This window comes from Chiloscyllium plagiosum, unplaced genomic scaffold (genome assembly GCF_037043375.1).
Source record: "Chiloscyllium plagiosum isolate Xiang-an unplaced genomic scaffold, Cpla_swu_hap1 HiC_scaffold_6, whole genome shotgun sequence".
Classification (NCBI taxonomy): domain Eukaryota; kingdom Metazoa; phylum Chordata; class Chondrichthyes; order Orectolobiformes; family Hemiscylliidae; genus Chiloscyllium; species Chiloscyllium plagiosum.
In genome coordinates, this window is record NW_028270144.1 from 69,157,292 (window position 1) to 69,170,507 (window position 13,216).

The 13,216-nt window shown below is 40.2% G+C and overlaps 1 protein-coding gene across 13 annotated transcripts in view; it reads left to right on the forward strand.

The window, feature by feature from the left end:
* Positions 1-13,216, forward strand: part of tenm4 (teneurin transmembrane protein 4) — a 2,250,110-nt gene that overhangs the window by 1,975,113 nt on the left and 261,781 nt on the right. The window lies entirely within an intron of this gene.

The following is a 13,216-nucleotide window of genomic DNA, read 5'->3' on the forward strand; positions in this document are numbered from 1 at the left end:
CTGTTTGATTGTGCTAGTAGACATTTGAAAATGGAACATGTTTATTGCCCTAAAGTTTGATTTCCTCTGTGAGACCCTGGTTATTAGGGCCTCTAACTAACTGGGTCCTGTTGGATTAAGGCCTTGTCATTTTAAAATAGGTTTGAAGCCTAGGTTAAAGTAATTAGGACCATGCGATTTGGCACAAATATGTTAACCACCTCCCTCCTTCCTGTGAGTGTCTGACAGACAGGACTCCCCAACGAGAAAATTAAAACCCTACAACACCGACTACTATAAAAGGGGACGTGATGATCTTCAGTGCCACTGGCAGTGAGGACTCCTGGATGGGTCTCCCCTATTGCAGGAGAGCCTTGCCATTGCTGCCTGGAATTTATGGAATGATTCAAGCCCTTAATTGATAACACTGTAGCCTGAACTATGGGATTCCAAAGCAGGCTTAAGTTTACAACAAGTTTATAAGTTTATGCTTATAAAACTAAGATTTTGGACATAGTGCAGATTCATAGTGCAGTAATGTTTTCTGCATGACCTCAAAAAAAAACTTTAATTGTCTTTTACCTTTTGCAATTTAAAGTAAGAATAGAATCTTACCAGAAGATTTTTGTCATTTAATTGATTTTTTTTTTCAAGAAACAGACATATAGTTTATTAACAACAGAATTGAAAGTAAAAGGTGTACATAGAGACACAGATGATCAAATTTTCTGAGGAACGCAATCCATTGGAGACTTTGGGGATGTCATCTGTGGAATGCAGCCAGTCAGGGCTGAATAATGTAGATTATAATGTGAGATTAATATCTGGCAATTTATGCTTGATTACAGCGGGAGGTCAAAGAGAAATGTCATAGCTTTTTCTTGGAAATGTTACCTGTCATAATTTATCTCCCTCAGTAGATCAAGGAAATCAAAGTCTGTCCATAATTGTCTAAATTATACATGGTCTGCTGAAAGGAGTTGTTTCATTGGACCCAGCAGCACAGTCTCTTCCTGTTCTTTTGTTTATTCATATTAATGAACCTATCAGCTCAGGCATTTTCGATTTCACTCTCTAGTCATCTCTTGGGATTTAGAGAAAGGGACTCCTACAGGTTAAGAGCATTTAAGGGAGTGGAGAAAAATTGATTCCACTTAGTGCTAATATTAGTTGCAACATAACCATAAAATATGGAAGCATAAACCTGGAAACCAAACAGAGAAATGAGAAGTAGAGTGTATCTTTTTCATATGCATCATCTGAAGGATGCTTTTGACTTAATCTTGCAATTAGAAAGTTTGTGGAATATTTTTAAGGTGTTGCACAGATTTGTCAGTGAGATTTCATGCACCTCTGCAGAGGGGCAGAGAGGTTGGTAACTTGCCTACACGAAGGCTGCAACAAATGTTGGGACTATAACAAGGTCAGCTGACTGGACCTCATTGAATGTGAGTTCCCTGACTGGAGTTCTTAATGTGGTCTAGTCAGGGAGCCCTGGCTGACAGATATAAACAGGTATATCAGAGATACTGACACTCTGAAAGCTAACTCTGAAAGCTAACTCTGAAGAGGCGGGACTAAAGTCAAGGACTGTTCATGTGTAATTAAAGGGTTACCTAGTGAGGAGTTATTTCAGGGACAATACTTGCGTTGCCACTATGTCTGTGACCTGACAGACAAATTGAGAACAGACTGAAGGAAGGGAAATCATTGAACAAAAGGAGAGGTTGAGATAATTTGCCCCTGCAGGTTCTTAGGAACATTTCTCAGTCAATCTTTACAAACCACCTGACCAGGGCTATTTGACTTATGGAGGATCATCTGTCCTCTGGTGTCACTTTTAAATGCAGTAAAGATGGAAAACTCTTTAACCCCAGTTGCCTCTGTGCCAAACCTAAACAGAGCCCCATAAACACTTACACCCTACAATTTGGGGATGACTGCAGCATTGTTGCTTGCTCTGTACCAGATTTGCAAGCCACCCCTCCCTCCAACTCTCTCCAATTCTGTAAACGAGAGCCATGGCCTGTTCTTGGTTGCTGCCAAAACAAAAGAAAAATGTACCCTTGGTCAGCCAGATATTAATATGTTGAAGAAGAGTATTCTGAGCACTTCACATACCTAGGCAATGACCTCTCCCAAAAGGCTACCTTTTACAATGAAATCCAACATTAGGCCAACTGGGCTTACTCCACTTGCTATTAGCTACAGCAGCAAGTGTTTGACTGCAACGACCTCTGTAAGCTAACTGAGGAACTAATGTGCAAAGCAGTTGTTGTCACTACCACACTTCTGCACGGACACTTAGAGGGCTAAGGAAATTCCATTAGCAATGCCACCACAGCATTGTCAGAACTCAATGGAAGGATTGTCAAATGAATATTAACATCCTTCACAAACATTTAAGTTGGTATGCTTTCTTGCATTGAGTATAGTAGGTGGGATGTCATGTTGCAGCTATACAGGACATTGGTTAGGCCATTTTTGGAATACTGTGTGCAATTCTGTTCTCACTGCCGCAGGGAGGATATTGTGAGATTTGAAAGGGTTCAGAAAAGATTTACAAGGATGTTACCAGGATTGGAGTGTTTGAGCTACAGGGAGAGGCCGAATATGCTGGAGCTATTTTCCCTTGATCATCGGAGGCTGAGGAGTGACCTTATAGAGGTTTATAAAATCATGAGGTTGAACAGATCAGGTCTCTTCCCCAGTGTGGGGAAGTCCAGAACTAGAGGGTATAGGTCTACGGTGAGAGGGAAAAGCTTTCAAAGGGACCTTAGGGGCAATTTATTCACGCAGAGGATGGTGCATGTATAGAATGGGATGCTAGAAGAAGTCGTGGAGGCTGGTACAATTATAGCATTTAAAGGCATCTGGATGGGTATATGAATAGGAAGACGTTAAAGGGATATGGGCCAAATATTGAAAATGAAACTAGATTGATTTAGGATATCTGGTCAGCATGGACAAGTTGGAACAAATGGTTTGTTTCTGTGCTGTACACCTCCATGACTCCGTAACTAAGACTTCTTTTGAAATCAACTAAGAGAGACTGGGCATTGCGTCAAAATGGTTCCAAAGCATTTTCACCACCAGGACCTGCTTTTTCAATTCTCAAAAGCCAACGTTCCAGGGTAGAACAGAAAAATATATCACAAACATTTTATAGTTCTCCCTTAAGTGTGGCAGCTTTAATATTGATGACTGGGAGCAGCTTACTAGCAAATGGTAACAACCTGTCCATCAAGCTGAATTATGGTTTGATCCAAGATGCCCTAATGATAAGGCTGAACACCAGCAAATAAGGAAAGATTTGGAAGGAAATACAGCAGTTGCAAATCCATCTGTCATGGGACATTCAGCTCCACATGCTCAAAGATCTGTTGGCTGATAGTTGGCCTGCTCAATCACATAAAAACCATAGGACAAACTGGCAACCCTAACCTTGAATCAAAGGACTGCCAGCAACTTTTCTGATCTGCTGCACACTCCTACAATTCTGTTTCATAGTGACCCTGACCTGCCGCACGTTCTTCCCAGTCTACTACACAGTGACATGCTACACACTCCTCCCAGTCGCCTCATGGTGATCTTCATCTGATTAACACTCCATCCAACAGAAGACAGCAGGTCTATCACCACAGAGCCACTGTATCATTGTGTGACATATAGAAGAGATGCAGTGGGAGCTGACAATCATGGCCATCAGACATTGTATTGCAGATGAGTCCATGTCTAATGGCATGCGGTTGGCCATACCATGCTGGAATGGATAGGTTTCAATCTCCACTTGATGGTATATGCCACTTTGGAATTAGAATCGCCCTTGTTCCTAGACAGAGAGAAATGACTGCATGGCAGCCGGTCTCTCAGCCCGACATGGCGGTCCCAACTTAGCATGGCGGTCTCTCAGCAGCACGTGGTAGTCTCCCAGCTCGGTGCGGCCCCAGTGTGCACTTCAAGGCTCAATGTGATGCCAGAGCAGTTCCTAGCCTCAAGAGTTTTGAGGTGAAGCCCAACATAGTCTGGAATCAAGGCCCGTGCAGACTGGAGGCTAAGTGCTCGTGTGGACTGGGTTGGAAGGACTGTTGTTCTGATCTTTATATTTCTCTATTTTTGAATTTAATCCTATGATCTGTAGTGCTGGATTTTGTATTTTTTTTTATTTTTCTAATGTTTTTTCATGAGAACTTGCACTTAAGAATCTGTACTTCAGTACCTTGTGGCTAAGATTGCACCGTAAGTGGCAATTTGTAAACTTCTCACTTTACTCACTTGAGTACTTATGAAAATAAAGCTAATTGAATTCAATACATCTCATTGTGTAACTCTATGCACTGTAGTAGAACTCACCTTTCCGTGTATGGGCACACAAATGCTCCTTTACTGCCGCCTAGTTATAACCTGCTCATGATTGGTGACTCACAATATGAGGATCCCTATTCTATACTACCTGAAAGATCTGCACAGAGTCAATAGCTCTGCTGGTGTCAACAAGTGTTGATTCAGGCACAGTGCATCTTCTTTTGTGCATTCCTGTTCTTCTTCCTCAGGCTGCTCTGGCTGGACAGGTGGTGGATTTTCAGTGTCTGAATGCAGAAAATCAACAGGAGAGGTTGGGGACAGAACACAGTGATGGGGTGTCCATTTAAACCATAATCCTTAAAGTGCAAAAAACAGTTTGATTGGAAAAACTCTGAATCAGACTTGGAGAATAACACCTTTGGTATCAATCACAACTGTCCTGATGAATGGGATCTGGAGTTAAATTCCCAACAATAGAAATCAGTTTGCTTTGAATGAGGGGAACCAGAGAGTACTTTGTTTGGAGCTATTAGTGTTAGAAAGAGGGGGAGGAGAAGGCAAGAGAATCTGATGGTATCATTCACTTATTGAAGCCTAGAATTATTCCATCCTTCCAAAATATGAAGGTTGAAATGTGGAACTATTTACTCAGAAAGGGAAGTGTTTGGAGGCCATTGGGGAAGAGCAAGGGAGTGAAACTAATTGGCCGTCTAATTTAAATAGCTTGCACAGGTCAGAAATGATTTGATACAATGTGAGTGGTGAGACTGGTTGCGGAGGGAGGCTTCAATTGTTCTCAGAATTTATACAGTATGTTGCTGGCTATAATGTGGAAATAATACATACTGTGTTCCATTAAATATAAAAGTGCTCTGTTCACTGACCTGTTTAAATGTTTTCACTAATATGTACACATTCAAGCATTTAATTTTATTGTCACAATGGTAAACTTTCAAAAAGGACATCACCAAGAAACCACTTAGCCATTGAAATAAAACTCGCCTGAAATCTCTCACGCTATTGCACTCACCTTAATTAGAAACAAATTTTGAAACTGGAACCTGCGGTATATTTACAAAGAAGAATTTAATGGGATTTTTAGTTGAACTGGTGCTTTAGTTCAGGAAGCAAGGCAGCTATCACAGTATGTTGTCTGCATAATTTGTGTGCCAGAGGGCCTGAGTTTAATTCATACTTGAAATCTAAATGTATGGTCTGTAGTCTGTCTCAAAAATTATGAAATTTATATTTTTGATTATTTTGCATTTCTTCATATGAAATTAATTTTGACCTCTGAAAATATGTCTTCTGAAATGAAGAATAAAATTACAAGCACGCATTCATCGTATAATGTATATTTTGAAAACCAGGAATAAAAAGGGAAAAAAAAGCAATATAAATTCAGCTTCATAAGCACTGATATACAATTGATTTCAGCAAGGATAAACCTTGGGGCATGGAGAGACATTGCAACATGGTATGAAAAAGAACATCAATATGTGCATTTTTCTGAGATTTTCTGAAAATGAATGAATTATTTTGGTTTCCCTAATGATTCAATGGATACATGCACCATACTGTGTGGTACTGGATCATGTAGCTCAAGAATACCCTGGGTTTCATTCTCAGTCTATATTCAATTAATTATTCTGAGCTTGGAGGATTACAATTGATTTCAGAATTCTGCTGCTTGAGAGGGCTGGCTACATTATCTACTAGGTTTCTGACTAAGTCACTTGCAAGTTTTGGAAAATGCTCCCTAGAAACTGTTGGGAGAAGAGCAAAATTTAGCTGTCTTTGTTAGTCTTCTACCATTGTTGAATAGCTGAGGCTGACTCATATCTGCAAATCAAGATTTGGTTTCCTGTCACTGAGATGACATCAACCTGGCCTGTGAACAATCAGTTTCCTTTATATAGTCGTATCCATCAAAGTGACAGGAGAATCCATCACAACAGGAGTGGTATTCAAACTGTAAATGTGATCTGTATTTCAGACTTCAATGTGTTTTACATCTCCACCTTCAGCATAAGAAAAGGTAAGTATTTAAGTGTGATCAACCATAATTCAAAAGACGTGCAGCTTTTTTTAGTGACACAGATTTTAATTTGGATGCATCTGTGCTTTGTAATCATGGTTCAGGTTGGGTCTTTGGGATGGCCTTCAGTTTCAGTAACCCTGGAAGGTTATGCACTGAGCAGCTGGGATGCCCATTATAGAATCCATTTCCTTTTCATAACCATCCAGCGTACGGCATAGAACAACACCGTTCAGCCAACCTGCCTGTGCCTACTCTTTGAAAATGGCCACAAAGTGGAAAATTACACATACTTTCTTCAGGAAAGAGTTAGAAAATCCTTAGAAAACCATAAAACAGTAACAGTTTGAATACCAATGTGTTTTGTAACAATTTTTCCTGTCACTTCAATGGATGAGCATTAAACAAGGAGATCAATTGGTTACCATTTAGGTTTATGCAATCTCATATGTGATATCAAACCAAATCTTGATTTGCTGATCCAATCATTGAGTCACAGAGTCATACAGCACAGAAACAAATTCTTCAGTCCAAATCGTCCATCCAACCAGATATTCTAAATTGATTTAGTCCCATTTCCCAGCACTTGGCCCATATCCCTCTAAAGTCTTTCTATTCATGTAATCAGCAAAATGCTTTTTAAGTGTGTGACAAGGCTGCTCCTTTAACAAGGTTAACTTGTCCTTGGCTTTTCTTTCAGAGAGGTCATAAAAGCAGCACCAAAAAGTCTGGGTTTAACTCCATGAGAATGCTTTCAAGTTTAAAAAAACACATGTACAATGAAAGGAGAGTGGCCAGTTCTTCCAGATCAGCTTTTACCTGGTTTGGTTTGGTTTTCAGCAGGTTGGCTGTTCACTGAAAGCAGGCAGTCAGTTTCAAGAAACAGTTACATGGACAAAGGTGCTGTATGCTGAATCCTTCAGCCATATCTGTGTCTCTCCTGTAAGACCCTATGTTTGATTTTACCTTTTTTGTCAAGGAGTGTTTATCGGGATTGTTGTAAGTATTTGGAATAGCATCATTATGTTGGGATAGTCTGTTGGGTTTTCAGATAAGTTAAGTTATTCTGTATTGTGTTCTCTTTTAAGTACATTCTGTTTTGTTTAAAACAAAGTAGTTGGGCCAGCTACATTTCTCCCGGAATATCCATTTTACAGCTGCTTAAAATAACTAGCAAAGTTAGGATCCAGAATACCTTCTTGAAATGTTTTGAGGGGGTCAGGTCTGGTCCATAACAAATGTTGTCATTGTACTAGCCTCCACCACTTCCTCTGGCAACTCATTCCATACACGTACCACCCTCTGCATGAAAAAGTTGCCTCTTAGATCCCTTTTTAAATCTTGCCCCTTGCACCTTAAACCTATACCCTCTAGTTTTGGACTACCTCACGCTGGGGACAAGACTTTGGCTATTCACCATGCCCCTCATGATTTTATAAACCTCTATAATATTATTTGAAGGTACTATGAAGTATGACTTAGAGTCACTGAAAGGAGGGGAGCCTGGAGCAAAAGGCATTGGGGAGGTGGTATATTTTCTATTTATTTTGATTGTACCATGTCTCCTGTATTTTCTTTTATATTGCAGAATTGCGTCCAATGTCTTGTCCCAACTGATCAGACAGCCTTGTGTTCAGGCATTAACTGGAATAGTTTTCTTCTTCTTACCAGCTTTAATGATAGCCATATATGCTGTGCATTCATTGAACAACATGAAGGAATGTGAAATTTTTCCATGTTTTCTTTTGTTCAGACTGGCGTCAAACATTTTGGTCCCAACGTTTTGCCGGCAGCAATCCTAGAAATTGTATGTGGACCGTGTCTGCTGGAATTCTTCAATGTATTAACATTTGAGGAGTTCCTCAGAGAACCCTTTAATTTCCACCCAGTAGGAATGGGCAAGTGTTTTTTTGCCTACCTGGCACATGCTAGTTAAAATCTATCCATCTATTTGCCCATGGAGGAGATTGTCCCTGCCAATCCCAGTAATGCTGGGATTGGCTCCTAAACAATGAGCCAGGACAAATTTTAAAAATAGTGTATATTTCTTCTTTTGGCTTCCTTGCCACTTCTAAAACCTGGACTCAGTAGTGTGATCCAATAGTAGGGGGTAATATATTTAATGGAAGGTAATATTTTTCATATTCCAGCCTCCATAACTCCCCATTGTGCATCAGTTTAAGGGATTCCCAGCCTCCATTTGACGTTTGTCTGGTAAGGAGCAATATTAGAAGGCAGCCAAGTAACTATCAGAAATAGTGGAGGTACTCATGGGCAGCCACATGATGATCTTAAAATGATCATGCGTTCCAAGAAATGGGCAAAAGACAACAAAGTTAGGGTAGGAGGCCCATGTAACTGTATTGAAATGTCAACATCTTAATATTTGTTTCCTTTATTAAACTCATCCTATTTTAGTATTTTATTCTTTAACATTTAAATATCATCATGTCCAACCCTTTGGAGGTGTGAGTTCAATACATGCATCACTCTAACGTGTGGTCCATATATAGCTTGAATTTTGCATAGAGTTAGAGAGTCATACAACACAGAATCAGATCCTTCAATCCAACCTTGTTCATGCTGACCATATTTCCCAAATTTAACGAGTCCTATCCACCTGCATTTGGCACATATTCCTCTAAACCTTTTCTATTCCTGTAGCCTGTCTGAATGTATTTTTGTTGTTGTAACCATACTTACATCTACTACTACTTCTGACAGTTCATTCCACATATGAACCACCGTTTGTGTGAAAAGGTTGCCCCATAGACCCCTTTTAGAGCTTTCTGTTCTCATCTTAAAATTATGCCCGCTAGTTTTGAATTGTCCTACTCTAGGGAAAAGACCTTTGCTACTCACCTCATGATTTTATAAATCTTGATAAGGGCACACTTCAGTCTTCTCCACTCCAGTTAAAGAAGTCCCCTTATAACTCAAACCCTCCAGTTGTAGTAACATCCTTGTAAATATTTTTGTGATTAAACATAGGAGATAAACTAGGCTGAGGGATGGAGGCACAGGTAGGAAGTGAGGAGCTTGATTCTGGATTAGTGGTGCTGGAAGAGCACAGCAGTTCAAGCAGCATCCAAGGAGCAGCAAAATCGATGTTTCGGGCAAAAGACCTACATCAGGAATAAAGGCAGTGAGCCTGAAGCGTGGAGAGATAAGCTGGAGGAGGGAGGAGGTGGGGAGAAAGTAGCATAGAGTACAATGGGTGAGTGGGGGAGGGGATGAAGGTGATAGGTCAGGGAGGAGAGGGTGGAGTGGATAGGTGGAAAAGGAGATAGGCAGGTAGGACAAGTCCGGACAAGTCATGGGGACAGTGCTGAGACTTGAGTCTACCTTTCTCATTCATAAAAGCTGGCAGGGTTCTCTTTAAATATGCAGATCAGGCCCTTGTCATCCTTAGGGCCCAATCTAACTTTTAGTCTGAGTAGTAGCTTCCCAGTCGATCAAAATCTTTTGCAAAAGGAGCCCAAAGCAAGGTATATTTTACAGCGCACAAGGAAATCCTGGCATTTGCACCTCCAGTCTGATCATACCCGACTGGTATTATCTTTTCAGAGCCCTGGACTGTGTTGATGAGCCTGTCACCAACACCAGCTTCTTGCAGTTCTGTTCATGGTAGAGTAACCACTTCTTGTCAACGCATGTGCTACTGAGCCCCAGCTGAGCTGGTCCTGCTGCTGCTCCTGTTTGAACAAGCCCCATTCTGGCCTCAGAGCTATGTACACAATGTCTAACCCTCAATCTATTCTGTATTTCCAGGCTCCCTTGAATATGCCATTTAAAATTATACAAAGGACTGTTTTAAAAAAAAATGCACAATATTTTGTCATTTGTAAGATAAATCATCACTTTGGTGTTCAAAAACCAGCAAGTGGGATAGAAGGCAAATGCAAATGTTATTTTCAGTCTTTGTGTGCTGCTCCTGTGAATAACCATGAGAGATCCTAAATGAAAAATGGTTCAACAAATATTCAATTTGCTGTATTTCTTTCTTTGGAGTGTAAATGATCATGCAAAATCATTCTTAAATCCCTAATGTCTGTCATAACATATTTGGTCACCTCTGACTTAGCTCAGTGATTTTATCTTTTAATATGTTCCTTTTTCTGATGATGTAAGAGTAATTGATGTTCCTTGTCAAATCATCCTTGTTGCAAAACAGCTTTAGTGCAGAGTAAGCAGGCTTCTAGTTGTTTGCATCAGACTGTGTTACCTTTAGCTCTTCAATTGCCCTGGAGCACAGCTTTCTCTCCATTTGACTTCAACTCAAAGGATTCTGAACAACAAATCTTTGTGACATGGACTGTAACTCTGTTGTCCTAAACCTTTGTCAATGCATTGGTTATGGGAGAAATATTATAGAGATCTCTATTATATAAAAAAAAGTATCATTGGTCTATTTTTGTTCCAAACAGGCTATCTCCATAGCATTAAATATCTGTCTTGCTCTATTTTTCTGTTTTTTTTTTATGTTTGGCTCTGTAACTATTGAATTGAGTTATGAGGAAAACCTTCAACAATTTGGACTCTTGCGTCTTCAAAGATATGAATGAAAGAGGACCTAAAGGAAGTATTCTAAATATAACAACTCCCATTTATAAAGCATGCTTAAAGGTTAACTTGTCCTAAGGTACTTTAGATAATAATAAAAATTACAAAGATTAATCTGAAGCAGTATTTCAACTTGAAACACTACCACTAACAAGCTTGCATCTGGCTTGATGACAAGAAGCATTAATTTGTGTAATCAATGATTATTGGTCATGTGGTAAGATATTTAAGGAAAGAGTTCTGTAATCATTCAAATGGTACTTAGAGGGTGAGATGGAATAATTACAGTTTAATTTGAAAAGGTGAGCTCAATAGTTTGAATGGCCTCCACACCTTCTGTGACTCCATTTCCCTGCACCCTGTTGCTTTATTCTTTTCTCTTCACTTCTATGTCTTTCCACCCATGATTATTTCCTGTATCCTCTTCACCCCTGTAATAGCAAGTGGCAGAGTTAAATAAATAGAAAAATTTCTATTAAGCCAAGATGATCCAGCTCATAATCCGAGTGCAAGCAGGCAGTGAGTAGAATCATGTAACTGGTAGCCATTTTGTTTCTCCACCTGCTGCTCAGAAACATGCAAGATATGATCCAAACCAACTGATCTACCACAGATCCAAATCACGTGAAAACTGGAATCAAACAAGGCTATGTTATCCCACCAACCACCTTCTCCATCTTCTTTATTGTAACTCTTCATCCCGCATTCATGAAGCTTCCCACTGGAATGGACTTTCTCTGTAGGAAATGTGGGAAATTGTTCAACCTTGGTCACCTCCAATTCAGAACCAAAACTGGTGTGACTTTGCCTCCAGCAGGGTGTCTTACCTGATATAGCTATGCTTATATTATCTCCGATAATGTAAGAAACTGGATATGGATATCACAATATTGAAGAATCCCAACAGATATTTTGTTACAAGTAACCATTATGTACAGACATTACATTCATCAGATGCATAAGTGTCCAAGCTAGCAAATAACTCTTAGGTTAATAACATAGCAGCATGCTTACAGCTGACAATATTGGTCATGTTTCAAGTGATCTGTGGTAACATGGAGTATTTATTCAGGGCATACGTTATACTACAATGATTGTATCATAAGCATATTTCTTAAAGGTGGCATACAAATCAAAAGGCTTTACACAACAAAGACCACCCAACCTTTTGGTCATCAAATCTACTATGTGCAGATGGTGTATGTGTGTATATACACTCGAGGTAAAGCCCCATGAATGCATCATGGAAGTGTATGACAGAATGGTCCGTAGGTTAAACAAAAACTTCTACAAGTCTGGTCCCATTTTGCAATATTCCAACCAGCAAGATCTGCTGTGAATGACTGGAAGTGTGGATCAATTCTCATACCTTGGGAACTTCCTTTCAATGAAGGCAGAACATCAATGAAATTTAACTTCAGTTCCAGCATGTCAGCACAGTTCTTGGCCATCTGAGAAACAGAGGGTTTGATGACAAAGACCTCAAACCTGTGGTTGTGCTCCTGGTTTATAGGACAGCCCTGTTACCTGACCCTCTGGATGTATCAAAGACATGGACACTGTAGTGCAGACATCTCAAAACCCTTGAGAAATGTCATCAGTGGATGTCTCCACAAAACCTAGCAAGTCCAGTGACAGGATATTCATTCCAATGTCAGTGTCCTCCTTCAAGACACAAGTTCCAAAACTTCCACGTGGCATGGTAACTCAGTGGTTAGCACTGCTGCCTCACAGCACCAGGGACCCAGGTTTGATTTCACCCTTGACCGACTGTCTGTGTGGAGTTTGACATTCTCCCTGCGTCTGGGTGGGTTTCCTTCGGGTGCTCCAGTTTCCTTCCACAGTCTAAAGATGTGCAGTTTAGGTGGATTGGCCATGGGAAATACAGGGTTACAGAGGTAGGGTAAGGGGGATAATTTTTGAGGATCAATGTACACTTGATAGCCGAATAGATTCTAGAAATGAGCTCCTGATCAAAAGATGAAAAGAACAAACTCCGTGTGAGTATGACAAGCTGTTACCAGAAGGATAAAGGAAATATTTCAAGGTTGTATTTAAAGCTTTCTGGAAACAGTCTAAGATCCCCACGCATTCATGGGAATCCCTTGCGTATGACCATCCAAACAGAGAAGGAAGCGTCTCCAAAGGTTCTAACCATTTGGAGCATCTCTGATGGGCCAAGTATGGAGGTTGATGGTGCACATGAAATCCTGAGTATCCCACCTACCCAACTCTTCAAACAAAGGCTACTGCCCCTATAGCAAGGTTTGTGAACCTAGTATGAGAGTATTTAGTCAACTCAGAGCCTGCAACTCCAGAGCACAAAAAAGT